Source organism: Manduca sexta, chromosome 26 (genome assembly GCF_014839805.1).
Source record: "Manduca sexta isolate Smith_Timp_Sample1 chromosome 26, JHU_Msex_v1.0, whole genome shotgun sequence".
NCBI lineage: Eukaryota > Metazoa > Arthropoda > Insecta > Lepidoptera > Sphingidae > Manduca > Manduca sexta.
This window is the reverse complement of record NC_051140.1, coordinates 14,630,611-14,637,621: the sequence shown is the minus strand read 5'-3', so window position 1 is coordinate 14,637,621 and position 7,011 is coordinate 14,630,611. Positions and strand designations below refer to the sequence as shown.

At 36.0% G+C, this 7,011-nt stretch overlaps 1 pseudogene; it reads left to right on the top strand.

Annotated features, from left to right (window-relative positions):
- The window catches only part of LOC119190714, a 9,387-nt pseudogene extending 5,570 nt beyond the window's left edge, over positions 1-3,817 (top strand).
- Positions 3,818-7,011: the final 3,194 nt, after the last annotated feature.

Sequence of the window (7,011 nt, the reverse complement as noted above, 5' to 3'; positions counted from 1 at the left end):
TACGACTTCTCCTACTCCGTGGCCGACCCCCACACCGGCGACCACAAGTCCCAGCACGAGAGCCGCGACGGAGACGCCGTGCACGGCTCCTACTCCCTGGTGCAGCCCGACGGCTCCGTGCGCAAGGTCGACTACTCCGCTGACGCCCACAACGGATTCAACGCTGTCGTACACAACTCCGCCCCGGCCGCACACCCCGCCCCCGCTGTACACGTTTCTCTCCGCCGTGCACCATCCCCGTTGTACACGCCGCCCCCGTTGTCCACGCCGCCCCGTTGTCCACGCTGCTCCCGCTCATGCCTATCATCATTACTAAGTAATAACAATAAATTAAATATTCAAATTCTAATCGCCAAATATTTTTGTAAGATTTACATAATGTATTTGTTTAAAAGATAATAAAATATAGCTACGATGAAATAAGCCTTGAAAAATCGTTATTTACTATACATAAATCGTACATTATTATGGTCGCCTAATGAAAAATAAATAAAAAAAAGTGACCTGAACAAAGCTTTCTTTAATACAAAACTCATCCGGTACTCATAAGTAATTTAAATGCAACAAATTTACTCGTTATAACATTATCTTTCATTTAACTGATAACATGGATAGAGCAATCAATAATAAAACTACAACGAACACATCAGCATAGCTATTTTGAATGTCGAAGGGTCATCAATTTTGTCCATTGATTTTTTAACGCCATTCAGCCATTAGCTGTTGTTAGACTACTCGGTCAGGCCTACGTTGAAAAACGAGCCTATTATTATTTTAAAATGTCTAGGCAAATACGTGGGCTCTGTGTAATTGTAAACGCAATCCATTATTTTTTATTGACCACTATGTAAAATTAATACTGCAAAGTTTTATATGGGAATATTGTTACCAAAACAAAGATATTGAGCCTTTTCATTCTTAGAGTGATGAAACAACGCATATTAGGTTTAACACTTAAACTTTAAAATGAATTTTAAAATTATACATAACACATATAAATTGCCGCAAAGATATTACAAAATATAAAGTGTGCATACGTCGTTATAAAAGTTTTAATATTTTAGAAAATATTTAGTCTACTGTTTCTTTTTATTTCGTCAACTAGGCTTAATAAGAGAACTGGTTAGGACTTTATGATCGTAAAATTATGTTAAAACACCACCTGGGGCCTGTATACAACGACCCTTTATTTATTCGGAGAAATACTCATGTACCGTCTAAAAGTTAAAGTCTAGTATAGTCTTCAACGAAAGAACATTGGATTATCCTATGAAGAAAAATACTTGAAAAATATATCGGCACTTTTCGGAGGCATATTAACTTCTAAGCGGTACGCTGAGGTTTATGACACTAATATAGTCTACTAGCTTTTACTCGCGGCACCGCCCGTGTAGTAAACTTTACCGGGATAACAGCCCTGTATTTTTATCTGGGATAAAAAGTGAGTAGCCTAAGTCCTTTTATGGTTCACCTAACAAATTTCAATGAATTCGTTCAGTGGTTCAACGTGATACAGATTTACTTTGGCATTTATAATATAAGTATAGATAGTGTAATATTATAACTAGATAATAAGTAATTAGCTAATAAATCTTGATTTTAATAATGTATGATTTAATTTAAAGGACAAATTTTACAGGATAGTAAAACCAAGGAATTATATTATGACTATTATATTTCATGCTACCTTTACGGCATGAGCAAAGGATTAGTGTTTGTCATTACAACGGCGATAGCCTGGTTGGGAGTGGAACGGACTGCCGAGACGAATGTGCATAGGTTCAAAACCCAAGGACACGCACCTCTGACTCTTTCAAAGTTATGTGTGTATTCTTTGCAAATTATCGCTCGCTTTAACAGTAAAAACGTTATGAGCAAACCTGCATATCTAAGAAGTTCTCAACTAACCTCATCTAACTTAACATAAATCCTCTCAGTAGTAGAGGCGACACTTGCCCAGCATTGAGACAATGTAATACAGAGATTAGTATTATTCCGTCGGCCAACGCTTTTGAATGCCCATATCATAATACCTTATTTACAAATGATATATTATATTATTAATGATATATCTACACAACTATTGAAATTAAACTAATTTTCGGATTCTATCGCGGTATTAGTGTTTTATTTTCTACCGACGTTTCGAAGACTTTGCAGCCTTCATGGTCACGGGGACTGAGGTGTTATTCATCCGTAAAGTCAAAGTTACAATATCTACCTACATTTTACAATCATACAACTTTTTAAAATTTTAGCTGTTGGTGGTCCGATCTACGCAGAATGAGCTCACAGTGTCTTGAAGTCTGGCAGCCGGTCTTTTGGGTTCCAATTTAATTAAATGTAGAACTGGATCCCAGGCTTATGCAAGCTTCCAACCATCTTCCCTTTGGAAGGCTGCAAAGTCTTCGAAACGTCGGGAGAAAATAAAACACTAATACCGCGATACAATCCGAAAATTAGTTTAATTTCAATGTCTAATATTCGCGTAAACATAAGAAATCATTATACACAACTATTTTTCAACTTTAAATGGACTACAAAATAATGACTAAAGTCGCAAACTAAATTAATAGAAGAGAATTAATGGTAACTTACTTTGTATCTAAAATAATATTCAGCTAAAATAAACCAATAATTTCAATAAAATTACAAAACAGGGTTCAATGTAAAACGACACTAGTAAGATATCAATAACCAATGTTACATTCTCACGTCAGCAAATAATTAAATCCTTTCAATTGTATTTATCGAATTTGCGAACGCCTACGTCACGCATATTTGTATCAAGTCCAGTGCCTTGAGTGCATGTCAAAGTTAGAGTCAAGGTGCTTGCAAACATTTCTTTGCCCCACCGCGATTAATATGTGCCAACCACGTTCTATAAAACTATACACCTAGACGTTTGACATCAATCTGCATTTGACTGTAGAACTAGAATTCCAAAAATGTTTACCAAAGTAAGTTATAGGATTATTATATATGTTTTTCTTATTTTCCAACATTAGTCTTAAAAATTACTTTTCATACCAAATTAACCACATAAGTACGAACTTATTACTTGACCAATCATAATTATTTATCTCTAACAACGAGTGATATCATTTTCAGGTTGTAGCTATCAGCGCCATCCTGGCCGCGGCCAACGCTGGACTCTTAGGCCACGGACATGCTGTCTCTTCCCAAAGCATCGTCCGCCATGATGACCGTTGTACACGCCGCCCCTGTAGCGCACTACGCCGCTCCCGTCGCCCACTACGCCGTACCCGTAGCTCACTACGCCGCACCCGTAGCACATTACGCCGCTCCTGCTGCTTACTACAATGGCCACGATGAATACGTAAGTCGAATGAAATATTATACAATAAAAAAAAAAGTATACTTGTATAACTTAAACACTGCAGAATCTTTATAGGGAATCAGTCCCGAATTTATTTATGATATTTTTTTCTATTATTATGCCAGGCTCATCCCAAATACGACTTCTTACTCCGTGGCCGACCCCCACACCGGCGACCACAAGTCCCAGCACGAGAGCCGCGACGGAGACGCCGTGCACGGCTCCTACTCCCTGGTGCAGCCCGACGGCTCCGTGCGCAAGGTCGACTACTCCGCTGATGCCCACAATGGTTTCAACGCCGTCGTGCACAACTCCGCCCCGGCCGTGCACCCTGCTGCCCCTGCTCATGGATACCATCATTACTAAACAATTATAACTAGTCAATCTGCCATCGCCAAATACTCGTGATAAAATGTTTACTTAATTTTATTGCCATGCATATTGTATGAAAACTGAATAAACCATTGAACAAAAATACTACAATATTTTTTTTACATAATAAAATATTTGGTTAAAAAGAAATGGATATCCACCAATGCATCAAAGAAGTTGCCATAGTGTAGTTCATAGATGAATCGATTCGAATAAAATTCTCTAATTTGTAACAACATTTAAATATGACATCATAGGGCGACAAACACACGGCGTATTGTGGGTGCACAAGTTACACCGTGCTTACCCTTTTGGGGAATAAAGGTGTGTATGTGTGTGTGAGTGTATTTTAAATAGATTAATTCATATTTGTCTCCTTCCACATCACGTTTGATGCCCTTGTAACTTATTCTTCACGTTGTGTTTATGTACCTGTCTCTTCCTACTTCCTTTATTATGTAATTATTATGTATCAAATACGAGCACTCCCAAAATAAAAGTTCATTGAACGAACAATGAGAGAGTACATTAATTATTTTTATAAAAAAAAATAACTTGCCACGTGTATACAAAAGCATCACTTGATAACGGCTCTACTGACTTAACTAATTCCTTGTTGCGTTCCTAATTACCTGGACAAGGTTCATATCAAAGAATGATTTTGAAAAATCAATAGGAAAAGACGTGAAAAGTTGGCAAACTAGACGATATTTTTTGCATAGACATATTAAACACGCTAATGTCCAAAATCACCAAACCAATTTCAATATTTTTTAATAAGAATTTAATTTTAGCTTGAATCATCGGATAATTAATTTTGAGTCGATAGGGGCATTTTTGTAGCGATTTACGGATGAAAGGAAGTTTACATAAAATGCGATCTGTGTCAGGACAAACATCTGCCTGGCCCACTAATAATAAATAAATATTTACATTTTTATTTATTAAGTTACTTTTGAATGAGTTACGCATAACTATAAGAACACATTTTGATCCAAGATTGAAGAAGTACATTAAAGCAGATTTAAGGCCACGAAAAACAACAATATCTTTCGATGACTAACGATTATTACTTGTACGTATTGTTATGTTATGCTTTGAAACGTATTCTAACATGTCAATTATATTGCACTAGGACCTATATTTTTAAAAGTAATATGTAATTGATGCCAATGACCTTATTGTCCGATATTAATTTCGATTTGATATCTCAATCCGAATCTAAGAAAGGAGGCCTTGACACACAGTCAAACTTTTTGTCTTTACATAGTTTGTTTCCTCAAACCCCCAACCGGAAATTGTTTACATGCCATACAAAAATAGGATTAATCATGTGTTATCTTATTTTACTAATAAAAAACATTGGATATTAGGTGTTGGTGGTGGACACAGTAATTCCTAAACAGATTTCGATAGAATTTGGTAAGGATAAACAGAGTCCTATAATTACATATAGGCTACATTATAACTAGACAATTTACTCCTGTAGGAAATATTTAAATTTTAAATCTGATTGTTTCAGTTGATAGATGGCGCTAGCGTCATAAAATAGCGGTACAAATCGCTACAGTGATATAGGGGTTTTGTATCGTAGGCTTATCGCGTGGCTGAGGCCGCGACCAAAACCTAGAATTTAATATGATTTGCGGAATATCTGTAGAGTTAAAAGTTAACGGCGATAGCCTAGTTGAATGTGGAACGGACTGCCAAGACGAATGTCCGCAGGTTCAAATCCCAAGGGCACACACCTCTGACTTTTCTAAAATCATGTGTGTATTCTTTGTGAATTTATCGTTCGCTTTAACGGTGAAGGAATACATCGTGAGGAAACCTGCACATCTGAGAAGTTCTCTATAGGAATTTCAAAGGTGTGTGAAGTCTACCAATCCGCACTAGGCCAGCGTGGTGGACTAAGGCTTAATCCCTCTCAGTAGTAGAGGAGGCCCGTGCTCAGCAGTGGGCAAGTATATAATACAGGGCTGATATTATTATTTTTAAAAGTCAGGCAGTAGGACGAATGTAAAAATGTTATATGTTAAATATTTTGATAGTTATCGGATAGTCCTTGCTCAAGAATCCTACCAGCCTATTCCGGGACATCTTTTTGAAGTGAGCGACAGGCTCTGTAGATATATTTATTGTTAAGTGCACGAATAAACTACAACGACCCAGGTACTACCTCTAATAAAACACAAAAGCAAAGATAGGTTTAAATAGTCATTCCTAAACCAAGCTGCTCTTTTCTGCGGTAAAATAACGTTTAAACAACAAGTGAATCACTTCCGCTTTGATTGATATACTCTATGAAAAAAAGCTATTTAATCAACCGAAAAAAAATAATTTAAATTAAACTAAATAAAATTGTTGTATGCTTCGTGCTGGAATCTATAATAAAATTATATAGCTACTCCTAAGAGGTACATACAGTATATTTCTAACACCAAACTATGATACAAGTTTTTTATATAGTGAATATAAAGAATCTAGAATATCAGAAAAAGTTTCACAACAGTCGTAGTCGTAGTCAACGACCTACTTTTCACTGAGAAGAAAATTTGTGAAGATGTTTCGGCGTGTTTTTTCAGCTAAGTGATTTCATTCCACCTGATAAAAGGAGTGGTGAAATAAAATATCGACTCATGCGAGTTATTACCTCGATAATCAAAACATATTTCGTACAGGCTGATCCTTGACCGACTGAAACAGATACCTATTTTTTATTGTTTTCAGCTTTACTATTTTCAATCAGTCACACAAATAATATAAAATGTGTGTCCTCATTGCGCCTGGTGAAAAGATCAGCGCACAATGCATTTTTGTAGTCAATCGTTTAAGGATACAATCAACGCAAAAACTAACTTTTGGTACTAGAGGTTCATTGTTAAAATCACCTCGAATCGAGACACCAATTGTATGTTAACAAAAAAAATAATTATTTTTTGTAACACGATATACTTGGACAGTAACAACATCCTATTATATTTTATTTATTTTACAATTGAATAATTTTGTTGTAAGTACGTAATTTTCAATCGTAATCAAAGAAAAGAGTTACCTACATAAACAAAAAAAAAGGATAAGCAAAAAAAAATATTATATTACGTACGTTTAATTGTTCGTTACAAACATACAGCTCTCAAAATTCAAATAATTATAATATCTCTAAACGGTCAATTAAAACTTATCCGGACTCACAAATTAGTGAATGCCTATGTCACGCATATTTGTATCGATTCCGGTTCCTTGGTTGCATATCAAAGTTAGAGTCAAGGTGTTTGTCCGTGGGCTTGCATACATTT